Here is a 21,026-nt window from a genome sequence, read left to right on the forward strand (position 1 = left end):
CCGCCAAATGCAGGCTCATGCGAGAGGTTCCGTCCGCCACCTTTTGAGGTGGCCGATGCGAGAGGAGCCTCGCGTATTTTGATGTGTGTTTATACAGACGACCGAAATTCGAGAGGTAACCGGAAAGCGTGTATATTCTGTAATGATCGAACCACGTCTTCTCCTTCTTACTGAAAAACTGGATTTCAATTGATCATTTGGCCGGGTGGTTGTCAAGAGGAACGTTATAAGAATGACCTTCAAGCTTGGTGGTCCTGATGACTTTGCCGGTGCCACCTTGATTTTTTTTTTCCATTTTTTCCCATCATGCAATAAACTGCACTGCGAACGTGACCTATGCTTGATCCCAAAATTCGAGAGGTCCGGTTCAGCTGAGGTCCGCTCGCATCGGCTCGCATCGGCTTGCATGAGCCGGTATTTTGACTTCTGTATAAACACGAGAAATAAGCGCTCATGCGGGAGGTAAAATACCGGCTCATGCGCGCCGATGCGAGAGGCTCCTGAATAAACACGCACATAGACGACGGGATTGACTGTGACTAGTCGCGGATTGATACACACATGAACATCAGTGATACACACATGAACATCAGTAGATCACGTACACGCAACGAACTGCCCATTGGCGTACATACGTGACATCGTTTCCGCTCGCTACACAACGGGCCCTATAGGCCTATGCAAGATTACGAGTCAACAGGCAGCACCTTAGATGGGTAAATTCCACGTACGATTTCTCCGAACTGACTTTCAGCTCGGACCAGACCAACCCTTGTGACTGTCAGCGATACATCCGACTGCTCTCCACGCTGCTGACCAACGATTCCGAAGCCTGCGGAACACAGAATAGCGAATTTGACTGTGGTCGACACAGATGCTTCGGTCCAGTTTGCCATTGCTCATCGTGCAATTGCCTGATGTCAGCGCTGAGCGGAGCGGACCGAACTAGCCCAACGCGGACGGAGACCAGCAGAGCCTGCGAGTATACAACGGGAAACGCGTACGCGCAGCCGGTTTACATCGCTACCTGAGACGGACCGAGAGCGGTACCATCACCGTTGGGCGACGACGGGTGAACACAGGGACGTAAATCACCGACATCGCTGGCCTCGCTGACCATTTGATGATTTCAATGTAAGATTTCCGTGGAATGTGATTGGATAACTCGATAGATTGGAAGCATTTTTGCCAATATCTTAAAGGACGCTCTCCAGAGTGATTTACGACAGACCTTGTAGACCTAGATCATAGAAGCTCTGGGGGACATTGCCAGTCATTGGCTGTGGTAACGATATCCACTCAAGTCGGACGCTAGAAATACAAAGCTGGAAATAAATGCTTGAACTAAATGGACGCTTTGCAGCATGAAAGAAGGTAGACAATATTCCAAATGCTGTTTTTTTGCATATCATCAGTCTATAAACTTCTACATGTACTAGTGTACCAGCACAGTATATAGTCCTGTGACACACAATTAGGATAAGACAGTGGTCTTACTCCTTTGTGTATGAGTAGTACTTGTAGACTTGCACGAAATTTGAATTAGGATAAGAGAGTGGTCTTACTCCTTTGTAATACAGTGATAGTGTACAGAGATTACACAGTGATAATTGCCTGTTATGTATGTGTAGCTACGAATTGTAAACACTTGAATTGCATGCACATATTGCAGTAATTGCTAAACTGTATACACACACACGCGGACATTCAGTATGGGAGAAATGTCAGGTATCACACCACCCTCCATGGATTTGGAGACGAAAGATCCTCCCAACGTGTTTCGCAGTTTAAGACATTACTGCGAGCTGATATTTCAAGGACCCTTGAACAAAAAGACAGACCAAGAGAAAATCACATACATCCTTCTCTGGCTTGGACAAGAAGGTATCCGAATCTACAAGTCATGGAGCAAAGAAATGAAAAAACCGAACGAGCTGTTTGAGGCATTCTCAAAGCATTTCGAACCGAAGAGCAACTTCCGGTTGGCCAGATTCCAGTTGCAGAAGCTGAAACAGGAGCCAGATGAAAGCATTGACAATTTTCTGGCTAGATGTCGCACATTGGCACAGAGGTGTCAGTTCAAGGAAGGGGAAATTGACGATAGATTGATTGAGCAACTCATCATTGGTGCAAGCAACAGGAAAGTACAAGAGATACTACTGGGCAAAGATGATACGCTCACACTAGACGCAGCTCTTGACGTTGCAAGAACTCAGGAAGCTACACGTTTGGATATGAAGTCACTGAATGAGAAATCTCTCAACCTTGATGTCGTGAGGAAGAAAGGCCACTTCCAAAGACAAAATGGACCGACACCAGAAAAAAAGAAGTGCCATTTTTGTGGACTGTCACATCCACCGAGGAAGTGTCCAGCATATGGAACCAAATGCAAACGCTGTGGCAAATTCAATCACTGGGGAGCCTGTTGCAGATCGAAGCAAAGTGAACAAAAGCAGAAAGCCAAGAGAGGAGGCTCCTACACAAGTAAAGCTCACAAGAATGCAGTGCACGAACTGCAAGAGGAAACAGCACCTGTTGACGAGTTTGAAAACCTGAAGTTTGAGACCATCACTATCGACTATGTCAAGAACAATGAAATGTTTGATCAAGGTGGATCTCGGAAACAGAAAGGGGACATTGAAGGCTAAGGCAGACACCGGAGCCCAAGGCAACATTTTACCCCTACGAATATACAGACAGATGCACCCAAACAATATCGACGACAAAGGGAACCCAGTCAAGGACACATTGAAAAAGGGTCAGACCATTATCACCGGATATAACAAGAATGTTATCCCTCATCTAGGTGTACACACGATGAACTGTCGGTATAGAGATCGGGAAACTGCTTCCGACTTTTACGTTGTCGACACTGACGGCCCTGCAATCCTTGGCTTGCCCTTGTGTACTGAGCTCCAACTTATAATCATAAACTGTGGAATGGAGCAACAGCTGAGTTGTCCCATCCAGAACGAGGAGCACTTGAGAAGTTTGTACCCAGACCGGTTTGAAGGAATCGGTAACTTCAAAGGCGAGCATCACATAGTCATCGATAAGGAGGTACCCCCAGTCGTCCACCCTCCGAGACGGTGCCCCATTAACATCAAAGACGACATCCAGACTGAGATTGACCAGATGGTTGAGCTAGGCATGATTACACAGGTACAGGAACCGACCGATTGGGTGTCAAGTCTCGTGTATGTCCAAAAGCCTAACGGAAAGTGGCGGATTTGTCTGGATCCAAGGGATTTGAACAAGGCAATAAAGAGAAGCCACACCTCAATGCCAACCATCGATGAAACCAGACATAGGTTCGAGGGAGCAACAGTGTTCTCCACCTTGGATGCTAAACATGGGTATTGGTCAGTCAAACTTGACGAAGAATCAAGCCGACTCACAACGTTCAACAGCCCCTTTGGGAGATATCGGTTCAAGAGACTCCCTTTTGGACTCTGCACATCCCAGGATGTATTCCAGACGAAGATGAACCAAATCCTAGAAGGGTGCTCAGGAGTAATCTGCATGGCAGATGACATTGCTGTGGTAGGAAAAACTGTAGAAGAGCATGATGCCAACCTACACAACTTGATGCGAGTAGCCAGTAAACATGGACTTGTGTTCAACTGGAACAAGTGTAGGATCAAGCAGGAGAGCATTTGCTTCTACGGCTTAGTGTTCGACAAACACGGCGCTCACCCCGACCCTCAGAGAGTAGAAGCAGTGCAAGCTATCCAAGCTCCTACATCTCAGAGAGAGCTACAAGAGTTCCTAGGAATAATGACCTACATGTCGCCCTTCATTCCTAACCTGTCAAGTTTGACAGCACCGCTACGAGACCTGCTAAAGAAGGACACAACATTTGCATGGTCACCTTCGCACCAGATGGTATTCGAGAAGACCAAGGTTGCAATATGCCAAGATGTCACCTTAGCATACTTCGACCCAAAGAAGGAAGTAGTGGTCGAGGTCGATGCTTCTTCAAGAGGTCTTGGAGCAGCACTCACGCAGCAAGGCCGACCTATAGCATTTGCATCCAAGTCACTGACAGACACAGAACAACGCTATGCAAACATAGAAAGAGAGATGTTGGCGGTGGTCTACGCTTGTGAAAAGTTTCACAGCTACGTATGTGGAAGACGTTTCACCGTCATTTCCGACCATAAACCTCTTGAGATGATAACACTGAAGAATCTCGGAGCAGCGCCCCCAAGGCTGCAGAGATTACTCCTCCGACTGCAAGGATACGATATGGTAGTCAGGTACAAGCCAGGCAAGGACATGCTCCTCTCTGACGCCATGTCCAGACTACATCCACTTCCAGACGAAAGAACAGAAGAGCCACTCCAGGTCAACTTTGTAATGTTCTCAGACCAGAAGTTGACAGAGATACGTCAAGCCACATCGCAAGATCCAGAGCTTTGTGCTCTCCGAGACGAAATCATCCAAGGATGGCCTGATGAAAGACGTGAATTGAGTCAGAACCTTCGAAAGTACTGGCCATATAGAGACGAATTATCCGTCGAAAATGGTGTACTGCTCAAGGGATCCAGATTGATCATCCCGGCAGGATTGAGAGCAGAATACCTGACCAAAATACACGAGGCCCATCAAGGAGTTACCAAGTGTCAGCTGCGGGCAAAATCCTGCATTTTCTGGAATGGAATCAACAAGGACATCGAAGAACTAGTTGGCAAGTGTCCAATCTGCCAGAAATACGGCAACGCACAACCAGCTGAACCCCTCAGGCCTCACGAGATACCGTCAAGGCCTTGGCAAGTTGTTGCATCCGACATCTTCATGCTTGAAGGAACAGAATACCTGCTGATAGCAGACATGTACTCCATTGAAGTACCCTGTATTACGGAAGATGCCAAACCATCCAACAAGCACAGCTGTCATCAATGCCCTGAAAGAAGTGTTCTCGGAACAAGGAACCCCTGAAAAGCTCGTTAGCGACAACGGCCCTCAGTTTAGCAGCGCACAGTTCCAGACGTTTAAGGATGAATGGAGCTTTATCCATGTGACGTCAAGCCCTATGGGTACCCCCAATCAAACGGGTACATAGAACGCCAGGTACAGACTGTGAAAGCTGCCATGAAAAAGGCAAAGGACGGGCATGTGGACCCAAACATAGCCCTCCAGTGCCTTAGAGCAACCCCAATAAATGCACACCTACCATCACCTGCTGAGCTAATGTTTGGCAGAAAAATTCGTACAAACCTACCCGTCCACATTCGTAATCAGGACCCCAGGAGAGATGAAGTGAACCAACGCTTGATGGAGAGACAGGAGAGGCAGAAAGCAGACTTTGACAAAAATACCAAACCACTCCCACCACTTTCCACGGGACAAAGTGTCCGTGTTCAAAACCAAGAAACCGGGAAGTGGGAAGAAGGCCGCATCGTCCACGAGCGGCCTGAGCCTAGATCATACGATGTAGATACCCATAGTGGTCACGTCCTCCGCAGAAACCGGCGACACATCCGTCAAACTCGAGAGACCTACAAACAACCCCAACCATATTCAGATGCAGACAAGTATGAGTATAGCACTCCTCACAGGCAAAACACAAATGCAGACAAACCAAAACACCAGGACAACACAGACACCAACACTCAGTACATTACACGGTATGGACGCCAAGTTCACAAACCAAAAAGATACCGTGACTCTGCGTGAAATGAAAGCACATACCTTAACACCGAAGTAGATGAAATAGTGTTAAGAAGTAGTTAGTGAACAGCAAGAAGTGTTCAGCGTATGATGAATATAGGTTGTTGTTGTTGTTTTTTTTAAGGATAAGATGGTATCAGATGAGTATACATGTATGCACTGTATGGGTATGCTCAGTGTTAATTAATTTCGGATAAGAATACAAAAGTAGTCAATACATAAGATGACAGGAAACGTATTTCAAACGTATTTTGAATCAAGGTTTATGTCACAATATGTCTGTTCGGAAAGCATAGCCACACTTAAGCAAATGTTGTCAGAATGAACATTCCTTTTTTTTTTTTTTTTTTTTTTAGAAAGAAAGGGGGTTGTAGCATGATACCATTAGGTTCATTGGTGTTATATTTCATGCGCTCATGAGCATCTTGAGTTATGTTACAGTTCATCAACACAATAAAATAGCAGTAACCATGCTGCCTATTGTTCTCAAGATTCGCCTCCTAAAATGACTGATTTGTAATCTGGACTATCCGTAGAACATAACAAGTAGCGGTGTAGAATGCAACTTGGCCTTCAGGATCTTGCCTCCATCGTAGATCTGTAAGTTGCCTCTGCGCTGTATACCCTGTGTGTATACGTACGTGCTATATCTATGTAGCGACTGCACACCAACGGGGAGAACACGTTAATAATATGCTAATGATATGTTAATTAGTATTAACCTCGAACATGACGATTGAAATAATTAAAGTCTCTCATAGCTTAGGAGAGACTTCGTGAAATGGACTTTTACTTCTCTGTGAAAGTCTCTCCTAGCTTAAGAGCGGCTTGGCCATTCTAAGATTTATGTGATAGCTTTTATGTGATAGCTTCATGAAACGGACCCCCGATGAGATCGAGAGAAGACCACAATTCGTACGAATGGTTTATGCCCGTTGCCAATTTGAAACAATTATAGCACTTTTGTGGTATACAGCCAAAGCTAGAGCTCATAATGAGTGAGGAGAAAAATCTCTTTAGGGCTCACACGGGTAAATATTTCCCCCATAGAGACGTATGCTAAAATTCAAAATTCAAAAAGTTATGTGAAATAGCTGGGGAAAATGAGGTGTTTTATCTTCACTAACCTGAAAAAGTGATATATATATATCCTTTCATCCATCATTTTCCGGGGGGGGGGGGGAGGTCTTCAGCTCAAACTCTGTCCAGGGGTTAGCAAAGCCAGACTACGAGTTCTTTTTACTCAAAAAAAAAAATCATATATTTTCTGTACAATCTGCACCCAATCAAATATAGTCCCTTCAAATTCTATGAGAAAAGTTTTCATCTTCCAAACCAAAATGCAGTTTGTAGAGAAATTCATACTCAATATCTGCAGCTATTTTCTGCCAAACTGCATTCCTGATTTTTGATTTTTTTTTTTTCATTTGTTTTAATATCTTTGGTACGATTTTGTGATGTGATCAGAGATATTCCATTATATTTACAGGTGTGACCCCAATCTTCAATGGATAAGAGCAAATAAATTGTCAATAAATATTCAAAAAACTAAATGTATGATTTTTAGTAACTCTTTGGAAAATGTACCAAGGAATGATTATCTGAATGACACAGTCATTGAAGAAGTCTCTTCAATCAAATTTTTAGGTTTGATTCTTGACCGCAAACTCACTTGGAATTTACATATTGATTCCATAAGGCATATATTTCAAGAAATATAGGTGTTATAATCAAAGTTAAATTTTGTTTCCCCAAGAACGTTCTTTTAATGTTATATTCATCTCTGATTTTACCTTATTTGAATTATGGTATACTCGCTTGGGGAAACACATATTCTTCGCATTTGGAAAGACTACTTTTGTTACAGACAAAAGCTCTTCGTATCATTTGCAATGAATCGTGGAGAAGTCACACTGATGTGTTATTTCATGAAAACAAAATCTTAAAGGTAAAGGATTTGTATTTTCTACATTTAGGACAATTCATGTATAAACTTGCCAATAATTCTCTCCCATTTGCGTTTGCGTCCATGTTCACTAAAAATAGATCTGTTCATCTTTATCCTACCCGACAATCCAACTCATTTCATTTGCCGTTAACTAGGACTATGTTTGCTAAATCTATATTTTCTTTTACTGGCCCCAAATTTTGGAACTCTCTCGATAATAGCATGAAACAAGTTCTAAGTTTAAACACATTCACATTTAAACTGAAGAAGTTGTTCATAAATTCCTATATAGCTGAATGAGTTACACTTTAGTTACCATTAATTTTTAGCCTTCTTTTTTAATTCGTTATACTCATTCTTTTCTTTTATCTATTCCTTTCTTACATATACCTCGGTGATCCATCGCACCATGTGCCTCGCGTGTGCTGGTATAGAACCTTCATCTCTTCTCCCTTCTCGCCTTTTTCCTGTCCTGTCTCTTTCTGTTTCTTCTTTCAAAATAATTTCTTCTTTTTCCTTCACTGTGTTCTTTTTTTTCTCTTTATATATCTTTCTCTTTTCAAGAGAGGTTGCTTGTGTTTGTCTGTCCGTCTGTTTGTTTGTTTGTTTGTATAGGTCTGTATGTGTTTTGCACCTTTTATATTATATCTAGCAAATTGCTTCTTTGATGTTATTTAGTCTTTTTGTCCACGAGGAGACTGCAAAATACAAGCTTAGCTTTTTAGCATGTCTCCTCCATTTCCTGCAACTGTAGATTTAATTCAATTTTCACTTGCTTTTGTGATGCGTAGTATTCTTAACTTCGCGTATTTTTCTTTGTTACTACATTGTATTGATATTGTGTTATTTTGTGTATGAAAATGTTTCACATTGCTGGAAATGAAATAAACGAAATGAAATGAGTGAGGAGAAAAATCTCTTTGGAACAGCCTACAGGTAAACGTGCATCATCGCTCGCGGGATTTATAGTGTATTTTCCCTTGGGACAAAACTTTCTCATTGCGCTGCATGCTTCGTGAAAATATTATATACTCAACTTTTCTCAAAGTAAATTTTTGGGAATGGGTGAGATTGAAAAAAAACAACAAAATAATGTACACGAAGACAAGAAACATGCGTAAAATCGTGTGTATGTACTGAACCCCCCCCCAAAAAAAAGCCGCAATAAAATAACATTAGGCCTATACAGAAAGAAACGGGTGCTATAGGGGAGACTACAGTATTTCGCCGGGATCAGAGCGATTAACCCAATTCAGTGTCAATGAGTCAAATGCGCACAAATCTAAAACGAATATCTATGGATAGGACAGTCTGGCACGCAGAGAGTTAAGCTCTACGAATTAATGATCAACCGGGAATGGGCGAATTGATCCTGGCCTAATCATGATTTCGCTTTCAACAACTTAGCAATGCTCCGCAAATTCCAAAACATCAGGTAGCAATTGATGTGGCCCTTGCAGCCGTGTAGCCTACCAAGGGTACCCCGGTACTCGAGTATAAGCCAGTTCGTAGTTAGCTCATGTGCACGTTGGTACAAATGACCTTACTATTTTCTTACTTAGTTAGGCACTTCACTCAGGCACAACAACAACAACAACAACAACAACAACAACAACAACAACAACAACAACAACAACAACAACAACAACAACTCATATGCAAAGCAACATAGTGCGTATCGGTAAGTTTGCCTGGCGTAACAATTTATGGAATTCATGTTAAACAAAAAATGATCATGCATAGCGAGACCAGGTGACTGGGGGAAGCATCCATTTCTTTGTTTTGTATTGAATACATTAAAACAGGTTTGCAGTCAGGTAGCTGCAATGGCAAGTATCATGTACAAGGATTGCATGAATAATCATTATATGACACATGCTTATCTCCGTGAATTTAAAAACCATCATGCGTTTTTGTATCAATGACCTTTTTCTGCTCATGCGCAAAGTAGAACTGCGAACTGGCTTATTATAGGCCTATGAGACCTAATGCGACCCAATCCTGATGTATGTAGGCGACTAAAACTTTGATAATGGCATCTTTATAGGCATAAATATTTGGGTGTATCTTTAACAAAGAACAGAAACGAATCTGAACAATTAAATTGGTTTTCAAAATTAGAAAAGGTCAAAGCTATTTTAAAGTTCTGGAGAATGAGAAATTTAACATTGTATGGTATTAAAAGTGGTAATTATCAAATTATTGATAATTTCACAGTTTGTGTATGTAGCTTTAGTATTACCATTTCCAGAGAAGTTCATTATGCAGTTGAATGAATTGATCTATAATTTTCTTTGGATTTCTAGGAGAGAAAAAGTGAGGCGATGTATTTTACTAAATCCTATTGAAAAGGCGGTTTAAATATGTTTGATTTACATGCTCGATTTCAATCGTTGTATTTGTCGTGGTTCGCAAATTATCAAAATTGTCATCCATGTTCAAATTTTGGGTAGAGAAAATCGGTCCAAGTCCACTGATAATGAAAACGAACTGTTCATGTAAAGATATGTTGGCACTATGCAAGAAACATAGACTACCTCGTTTCTACACTCATTATTTACTTTCGTGGCGCGAATTATGATATATTGATTGTCTCCATGTGAATAACATACTAGATGAAGTATTATGGTATAACAGTAATACATGTTTTAATGGAAAAACTTTGATTTTTGAAGAATGGCACAAGGAAGGTATCTTGACACTTAATGATCATCACCATCTCCCGGACCATCATCATCAATTTCATCTTAATTAGGTCTATCATCTCATTGCCCCATCACCATCATCATCATTTTCATAGCATTATCATCCTCCTCCTCCTTTTCATCATCATCATCATCATCATCATCATCATCATCATCATCATCATCATTGTCCATCGTCACCATTGGGACGCTACATTATTATCACCCTATCCACTATCGACGTCATCATTCAACAATAATTCAACCAACCATCATGATCAACTTACTAGTCTTGTAGCCCAGTTAAACGAACTATAAGGTAGGCCTATTCGTACCCGATATCTAAGTAGTGGAGCTTACAGAGGGGGACCTACCAAAATTATGCAGGTATACGGACATCTGCGCCGTGTTCCCTCTGCTCCATGTGGGCCCCCGAGGCCCCGTAAAGTGGCCCGGCCGCTATAATGGCATTAGATTAAACATTCTAGGTATCACGCCAAGTGGAAAATTCTAAATGTCACCCTATATTGTATACCAAATGGACACTGCCAGAAAAAGAAAAAAAAAATCTCAGTGCTGCAAATGGCCTATACCAGACGATCCTAAATGGCCCCCAAATGGGCCTCGATCAAACGGGTGCTGTTCGTTATTCCGAAGGTTCGCTATTCCGAAGGTTCGTTAATCCGAAACACGCAAATTCCCTATACCTAGAGGTTCGTTAATCCGAAAATGAAAAAGGGTTCGTTAATCCGAACATTCGAAGGTTCGTTATTCCGGAGATTCGTTGATCCGAAAATGAAATTCGGAATAAGGAACTTTCGGAATAACGAATCTTCGGACTAAAGAGCCTTCAGAATGACGAACCTTCGGAACAACGAATCTTCGGACTAAAGAGTCTTCGGAATAACGAACCTTCGGAATAACGAGCTGTAACCGATCAAACATAGGAGGTACCAATTGAAACCGGTGTCAAATATTGAGTTCGCTTTACAGAGTAGGCCTACGGAATTTGCCCCATGCCAGATAAAATTTTTGCTGCAAAAGGCCAGCCAGACGGCCCTAATGGTGGCCCATAAGACCATTTTCGTAGAATTAGGTCAGATTAAATATCAAGAGTTCCACATAAAACCCACTGGAAATTGGCAAGTTTTTCCAATACATTACAAAATAACCCCTGCCAGACAAACATTCTGCTGCAGAGGGTCCACTAGATGATCTAAAAGGGCCCATAATTGGGCCTCAGTCAACCATACGAAGTACCACTTAAAAACACTCATAGATTAGCGCGGAAGGGAATGAGAATGATAAAAAGAAGTAGTAGTAAACGACAAGGGAAACGGGGGGGGGGTGTTTCATAAAGCTGTTCGTAAAGTTACGAACGTCTTACGAGCGACTGGTGATCAGTTTTTGTGCTGAACTATAGAAATTCTGATAAGTATAGCACATCAGGGCCCCATTTCATAAAGAGTTTATTTGATGACAACTCTTTGCTGGAATGACTATTGTCATGGTAACGACAAGAATACAGCTTCCTGATTGGCTGTTTGCTGTGGAAAGTGGTCATTCCAGCAAGAGTTGTCATCCTAACATCTTTTATGAAATGGGGCCCAGAACTGATCACCAGTCGCTCGTAAGTTGTTCGTAACTTTACGAACAGCTTTATGAAACAGGGCCCTGGTTGTTATCGAGTGATGGCAAGAAAGTTGGTAGTCAAGGCATGCAAATATTGGAATTCAGTAAACAGTATGTCGCTCGCCTTCGACACCATGTCATTCATAGAGCACTCGTTTAACTTACAGCAGAGTAACTAAGTTTAAAAGGAATTCCAGACTCTGTTATAGATAGCAATGGCTGCACAGATGGTAGACAATATATGGGAGTCATAACGTATAGGAAATGTTAAAATTTCACAAGTTGTCATCTAACGGTGATATCGTATTTTGCAAACAACCAAATTAATAGGTCTATGGGCCCTAATCTAGCTTCATGTGATGACGCCATCAACGCACAACAACTCATCGTCTAGTGGACATGGTTAAAGGGCGGGTCTTTTAGGGTGAACATTGGGGCTACAAAGACTCTATACAGGTCCACTAACACGATTTCGACATTTTTAGATTTTAAAAAGTAACCAGTAGTCAGAAATCGCTCTAAAACCACCCAAATGTGGGAACGCCCCCTAAAATTGTCCGCTGATTGGCTAGTGCGATTTGACGTACCAACAGGAAGCCCCCCGCGAAGGCAAGAAGTTCTCACCATTGCCCTAGCGTGTCAATGATAGATAGATTTTCTACTTTTGAATCACAAAATACACAATTTTTGCAAGTAGCACATCCCAAGAAAGGATTTAAATATGTTGTTTATATATTCCAGAAGCGACTTAATGGCGACTCGGACATTTTTCAAGTATTTTACCTATAATAATTTGTCATTTCGGATCATGTTTACATTTTGGAAAAAACTAAACATTTCCTTCAGGAAACAAGACAAGTAGGCGTGTGTGACAGCCTCTTAACTGCTGAATGTACATTGCAACTGGTGAGTGCGTGTGCAGGTCGTAACGACATATTGTTACGGGACACTGGTTAACAGTCTAAATTTATATCGATATCTCGATCCAAGGTAGGTAGATGTTAGAATGTTATATCGATCGTGAGTATCTTATAGCGCTAGCGCTCGCCTCAGCTTAGCTCTAGCTAGCAGCTCTGTCGCTGACCTGTGTAGCTTTAGTTCTAAAATACGTGTGAATAAATGATGGATTCAGACGACGAGATCGAGTCGCCCATTTCATGCCCCGCTACCGTTTCGAGTGAGTCAGAGAGGGAGTCAGAGTCGGATGTCGAGCGAGATGGTGAGGACGAAGATCCCCGATCAAGCAGGAGAAGCAGCCGTTGGCGTTGGTCGGCCTCAACAGCGATTGGGTTTACTCCCGTATAGTATGAACCAGACGCTGCACCTCCCGCCCCCGGAGCAGTCGGCGGTGAGGAAGCTCAGGGGACGGGGTGATGACAACGAGCCCGCAAGATTGGGGAATAACAATTGGTAATTATCTACTTGAGAGTCTATATTCTATATAACCTTAGTAACAGTAGTAGTAGTAATAACAGTAGTATATCTGTATAGGCCAGAAAAAAGTATAAGTCACAAATGTTGGAAGTACAAAACTGCTGCTTGTAAGTTGTAATAATACTCTAGACTCTCTACAATGTACAGGTTTTTACCAATGCCACAGTTAGTTACTGCTTATTGACTTACTGCTATTTGGAATGTGTGGACAAGACAGTAAAGTCACTAAAGACTAAAGTACTGAAGAGGCTGGTGTAGATGTAAATCTCTGTGGCAATAGTTGGCATGTTGAACTTGAAGGATTGGTCTCAATTTATCATTGTGTGGCAGCTCAGTACTACATGACTAAAACTAATTAAGTTACACAACAAGTAAACCTGAATTTACCTGTATTTCTTTCTTCAGGTGCCAATGTGGGAACTGTGTGCCAATGCCTACAACACGGGAGTCATTGTGCTGTCACAAGGCTGACCCGGTCTTAGAGGAGGTCGAGCAGTACAACGACCGGCCGACATGCAGATGCTCAAATAAACTGTATAACAGCACACCCAGGATTTTCCACCGTTTGCCTTGGTGAATGGGTGTTGGAAGCTGCTTATCACCAATATGCTCAACAGTATGGAGAAGGTGCCAGAACCAAAACGGATGCCACAGATAATGAGTGAGTTTGTTTGTCAAATTTTTCAATTTTTCTTCTGAAATAATGCAAATTTGCCATTTTTTATTCCCTTGACAATATGCTGTTTATACTGCCAATTTGCAATTGCACCCATCAAAAGAATGCAATATCTAATTCACCATGTGTGATTTCAGTCCTGCACTCCAGTAATTTATTCAAATATATTGGACCTGTCTTCGTAGATAATGCAAAAGTACATGTAGCCTTGTAGGATATATTTGTATAATCTTTTCATTTTTTATTTCTTGAGTGCATAGGGACATTATCACTTTGTGTTATGCGCTGTATAAGCACTGTCAATTATTACACTATTATTATTGTTATTATTATTATTATTATTATTATTATTATTATTATTATTATTATTATTATTATTATTTTATGCTGCCATTATACAGTTGTACCAGGTACCCAAAATAATGACTACCATACTCCATGGGTCCCATTCACATTGTCTAATTTAAATCCTATTCTCAAGATAAATTTCTAGATGAACACATGATGTCATATAAAAGGATTATCAAATTTTACTCCTTTTGCATTCCATTTCGTTTCACTTTTGTTTCTATATCAGGTGATCAAGACATGTTGCATACACTGGCAACTGGTGAGATGATGCTGGAAATTTGTGGGCCAAAATGTGAGAGTCCTACTGCCATCGTCTGCTGTGAGGAAAATGTGATAAACTTATCCATCAGAAAGAGTGACACGTTTTCATTTTGCATAGGCTGTAATAAGACTGTATATGCAGCACTGATATTGGGTGTAGAATGTGACTTGTCACATTGCGATCTGCTTAACGGGAACATGGTTGTAGAAATGCATCAGATAAGTTTGTACATTGCGAAAGTCACATGCATACTTTGTCAGACACCTTGTCCATTATGTGGTCATACTGATGATATGCAGCTTCCAACACCCACTCATCAAGGCACACAACTGGGAAACATGCTGTTGGACTTCAGCCTCTCTGTACAAATGATCATGTATTATTTTGTTGTAATTTATTGATGCATGTTCAGTGGAACCTCAATATTATAAGCACTGATATGACAAACTGTAGTAATAACAAGATCTTATATATAGGGGTGATATCTCTGGTCCCATTGACCCTCATTATAACAAGGTTCGGCTGCATGTCAAATGCACTCTTGTCTCAATTCTTACTCTTGCTATGCTCTCCCTCTCTCTTTTGTAATGTAGGCCTACTGCATGTTTTAGCAATTGGAAAATCACACTTTCACAACCATACAAGTGAAGATAATTTTGATTGTGTAGAATTGACACGTTGAACAGCTATGTTGTCAGTCATGGTCAGAAGAAATAGATAATGATCTGATACAATTAAGATACTGTGGCCTTTCCGGCAATAGCTTCACAGCCTCTATTTAGAGAACAGGACCAAGTCTAGTTACGAACTCATTGAACTGGAATGTAACTGGCTCATATAGTAATGTTCTGTCATGAACCAGTATACATTTGTCAAACATTCCTTCCAGCTGATTACACTAATTATATTTTGTGAGCAAATGGAAAAAAAAAGTGTGTTGTGTTTTCTATACATACATTTGTAGTTGTAGTAATACAGTACATGTACCGGTAGTGTAAATTGGTTATCCTTATATACAAAAAGAAATGGATTAGCTTCATACAGACCCATGGAAATGCAAAAACATACACATATACACACACCCTCAGTACACTGATGCATATCCAGGCCTGGCATATCAGATACAAACATGCACAAACACACACCAACATCAGACACACATAGGACTAATATATCATTGATATATTTGCCCTATGTTTGTCTGATGCCCCCTTCATAGAATGGATAGATATATCCCCTCATAGATATGCACATACAATGTATTTAAGTAAGATTTCTATGGAATTGTACATCTAGCTGTATGCAATTTGATATTGGTGGGAGTGTTCCAATGATGCCTGATTGAAAGTATTTGTGGGTATGTATGTAGTATGGCAAAGGGTGTGTGTGTGTGTGTGTGTGTGTGTGTGTGTGTGTTGATGTGTGTATAGATAGGAGACTAAAGAAAATTAGTCACAGGGAATGAGGAAAAGATGGGGGAGTGTACTTACAGGAATGAGATTGTAAAACCCTACCAGTGTGTTATCTCCATATCCTAATGTTGGAACAAAATGGGATTTATTCCACATAATGACAGCTGATCAGTCAAGCATGCATGAGTGACATCCACATTTGAAATCAAATCAGCCCAGAAGAGTTATCTTTTGCACATATATGTACATACTGTATATTTCATATCAATACTATGAGACATTCTCATGTAACATTAAATCAAAAGCTTTGTGATTTTTTTCCTCATACATAAATCTTATCAGTGACATTACAGAACTCAAATTCAGGATAACATAATACATGTGTTGCACGTGTAAATATACAAAACAGTACAGGTGAGTGATGTTATTCAATCTTTCACACAATATTTTAAAATGTGTAAAAATGTGTGAATGTATATGTGAGCATAACGTGCATGTGGGTGTTTGCTTGTGTGCACGTTTTCAAAAGTACCTCTGCATGCAGATGTGATATGAATGATTATGAATGTCTGAGTCCCAGTCATAGCAAGATCAATTCATACCAAATTTTCTTAAACTGAGTGACCTTGAAACTGTTCTTTCATAAAGAGACCTGACACCATATTCATAAAAAAACAATGCTTATTAGTGGAGCGGCACAGCCGAACAATTGTGCATTTTCTGATAAAAGCACCAAATTTCGTACACATGTTGACAATAACGTTTAGATTAAATTAAGATATTGGGCCATCCAAAATAGCGCCCTCAACGTCCATGGCAGCCAGTTTTCAAAATGGCTGCCATAAATGCCATGTTTTCGTAAAATTTGCTAATTTTAGGAGAGAAAAGTCAATAAGATTTTGGTTACAAATGGGAAATTACATTCAAAATAAATCTAGATATCTGGCCATCGGAAATAGTGCCCTCAACGGCCGTGGCAGCCATTTTTCAAAATGGCCACCATAAATGTCATTTTTTTCAAAATATTTGCTAACTTCAGAAGGGAAAGCCAGTAAGGTTTTGCAAACAAGTGGGAAATTACATTCAAAATGCATTTAAATATTTGGCCATTGTTAATTCCGCCCTCAACGTCCATCTGTCTAATAACAGAATAAAGTGCCAGTTCTTCGATGATTTTGAAAATTTCAGATGGGAAAAGTTAATAAGATTTTGCCCATAAATGTTCATTACATTCAAAATAAATTTAGATATTTGGCCATTGGAAATTGCACCCTCAACGGCCATGGTAGCCATTTTTTTCAAAATGGCCGCCATAAATGCCATTTTCGTTAAAAAAATGCAGATTTCAGAAGGGCATGCCATTTTTTTTTTTCTTTTTGGCAAACAAGCGGGAAATTACATCCAAAATAAATCCAGGTATTGGGCAATTGAAAATTGCGCTCTCAATGGCTATGGCAGCCATTTTTTTTTTTTTTTTTAATGGGCACCATACGTGTCACTTTTTCATTAAAAAAAAATGCTAATTTCAAAAGGAAAAGTCAATGAAATTTTGGTTATAAATGGGAAATGACATTTGAAACAAATCTCCATATTGGGCCATCGGAAACTGCGCCCTCAACGGTCATGACAGCCATTTTTCAAAATGGCCGCCATAGCTGCTATATTTTCGAAAAGATTTACTGAAATCAGAAGGGAAAGCCAACGAGATTTTACAAACAGGTGGGAAATTACATTGAAAAGTAAACTTATTGGGCCATTGCAAATTGCCTCCTCAATGGCCATTCCAGCCATTTTTCAAAATGGCCACCATGAATGTCTTTTTTTCGTAAAGTATTGCAGACGTCAATCAGAATTTCCACAAAGGTGAAAAATTACATTTAAACCGAATTTGATAATAGGCCATCCAAAAGTGTACCCTCAACAGCCGTAGCAGCCAAGTTTCATAACAGCTGCCATGGATGCCCCCCCCCACGTTTTGTTTTGTTTTGTTTTGTTTTTTTTGCACAAATTTGCTGATGTCAGAAGGAAAAGTCAATAAGATTTTGCAAACAAGCTGAAAATTATGCTCAAAAATAAATTTAAGTATAAGGTCTTCTTAGAAGGCGCCCTCAAGGGCCATGCTGACCGCCATGGATGTCTGCTTCTTCTTTTTTCTTTTTCTTTTTGATAGAAAAAAGAAGAGTGTATTGTAGCCATTTTCACAAATAGCTGAAATAGCAATTGAGAACACAGCTTATGATAGCTAAATGTCTAAGCTTCTTTGTTTGTAATTGTCAACTTGCGCAAAAAAAAAAAAAAAAATGTTTATTGTCTTCTTCCGGCATTAGGACATCTTCATTAAAAAAAAAAAAAAATGGCATTTATGACAGCCATTTTGGAAAATGGCTACAATTGCCATTATTAGCAATTTTTTCTTCTTGAAAATTTGTGAAGGAACAATTTCTAGAGTTAATGCAATCTAGATATATTGTTTGATTTTAAACATGATTTTTCAATTTATGTACACATTTGCCAACTTTTCTTTCAGAAATTACCATTTTTTAAAACAAAATGATTATGACAATGGCAGCCATTTTGGAATATGGCGGCCATGGCCGTTGAGAGCAGTATTATAGTTATCTAATACGAACATTTATTTCAAACATAATTTTCAAATTGCGTGCAAAATCTTACTGACTTTTCCTTTGGTGAAATCAGGAAATAAAAAATAATGGAATCCATGGTGGCCATTTTGAAAAATGGCTGCAATGGCCATTGAGGGCGCTATTTACAATAATGTAATACATAGGCGCAAGATATATTTCAAGCGGAATTTTTGAATTGAGTGCAAGATCTTATTGACTTTTCCTTCTGGAATTAGCAAATTCAGAGAAAAAGGTGGTATTTATGGCAGTCAATTTTAAACATGGCCGCCATTGGCGTTGAGGGTGCAGTTTGCAATGGCCCAGCATCTAAATTTATTTTGAATTTTATTTCCCACTCGTTTGCAAAATCTTGTTGATTTCCCCTCCTGAAATTAATTTTTATAAAAAATTGAATTTATGGCGACCATTTTGAAAAAAATGGCTGCCATGACCGTTAGGCGGCGCAATTTGCGATGGTCCAATATCTAAATTTATTTTGAATGTTATTTCCCACTCGTTTGCGAAATCTTACTGATTTCCCTTCCGAAATTTGTAAAATTTTACGAAAACTGGCATTTATGGCGGCCATTTCGAAAAATCCCTGCCATGGCCGTTGAGGACGCAATTTGTGATGGCCCAATATCTAAATTCATTTTAAATGCTATATTCCCGTCGTTTGCAAAATCTTATTGATTTTCCCTATTGAAATTTGTATTTTTTTACGAAAAATGGCATTTATTGCGGCCATTTTGAAAAAAAAGGCTGCTATGGCCGTTGATGGCGCTATTTACGATGGCCCAATATCTGAATTTATTTTTAGTGTTAATTACCACTCGTTCGCAAAATCTTCCTGATCTTCCCTTCTGAAATTTTCAATTGTTTTTTTTTGCGAAAAATGGCATTTATGGCGGCCATTTTGAAAAATGGCTGCCATGGCCGTTGAGGGCGCAATTTGCCGTGGCCCAATTTCTAAATTTATTTCAAATATTATTTCCCAGTCGTTTGCAAAATCTTATTGATTTTTCCTTCTGAAATTTGTAAATATTTATGAAAAATGGCATTTTATGGCGGCCATTTTGAAAAATAGCTGCCATGGCCGCTGAGGGCGCTTTTTACGATGGCCCAATATCTGAATTTATTTCAAATGTCATTGTCAACATGTGTGCGAAATTTGGTGTTTTTATCATGAAATGCACAATTTCTCTAATTTTTTCAAGCTATGCCGCTCCACTATATTTAACTTTTAATGCTTGACTTCAATGATTATGTATGGAGAACCATTATAGAAATCAACAGAATAATTCCCCAACTAGACTTAGCATTGCATTATGAATTTGGTCCCCCCCCCCCCCTTGTGGAGGCATTCCAAGTCTCAGAACTTGAGTAACAGGGCCCCAGTCTGCTTCAACATGTCAGATGAAGATTATATAAAATGCTAATGCCTTACAGACACACATCTTGTGCTCCTTTTTCATAAATTTGTGAATCATATACCAAGAGTAAATTATTGCATTCCTTCCCAAAACTACAATATTTTTCTCCATCTCTTTTTGAGTGTGTTGTGTTCTATAATGTATACACATTTTATTCTAAATTACCTTGTCAAAGATATTAATATTTGATCATAAGAGTAAGCTCTAATCTTAACAGCAAACATTCAATGGTAAAATCATAGTGTGGGACAGCATTCATGTAGAAATCTTCTAAACTTACCATTACAACACTGAATATCTCTAGAGAATTGTGTTAGCATGCAAGCTCATCTGTCCATAAAAATGGCCATGTATGCTTCAAACATCAACAAAAAAAAAATACAGTTTTCCTTTTGTATCCACATGACTGTTGTATTGTAAATGAATTGTGATTTTGCTATTAAAAGGACAATATTCAACTGGCAAATAAATGATCTTTGAAACACTATATCAAATTGGCATCATATTGTTTGTGATGAAATGCAACATACACGTTATACAGACACAATACAACAGTGATCACTCATGAATAGAAGGTATAAGAATGCAGGGTATGTGTAACAAAATTTTGAGTGTTTGTATCTACCATCTGACATAAGAACAGATGAAAATAGTCTTCTGAAACATCATTTCGCAACAATTAAACACTATTTGCACAGTATCAAGTATTGAATACATTGTATGAACTTCAATCTCAATTGCAAGGATTCCTGAACCCATCAGATCATTTGTCAGACTGTGCAAATTGTCTCCTTTGATGTTCAATAACTTCCTCCCTTGGATGATACTCAAAGGCATTCACAAGGGGAGGCGTTGAAGGCTGGCAGGGTGCAGGAGTTTTGTCATTGTACTCCACAA

The 21,026-nt window shown here is 39.8% G+C and overlaps 1 pseudogene; it reads left to right on the top strand.

The window, feature by feature from the left end:
• The first annotated feature begins 13,056 nt into the window (after positions 1–13,056).
• LOC140239791 (uncharacterized) lies at positions 13,057–14,036 on the top strand (annotated as a pseudogene).
• Positions 14,037–21,026: the final 6,990 nt, after the last annotated feature.

The sequence above is a fragment of the Diadema setosum genome, chromosome 16 (genome assembly GCF_964275005.1).
Source record: "Diadema setosum chromosome 16, eeDiaSeto1, whole genome shotgun sequence".
Lineage (NCBI taxonomy): Eukaryota > Metazoa > Echinodermata > Echinoidea > Diadematoida > Diadematidae > Diadema > Diadema setosum.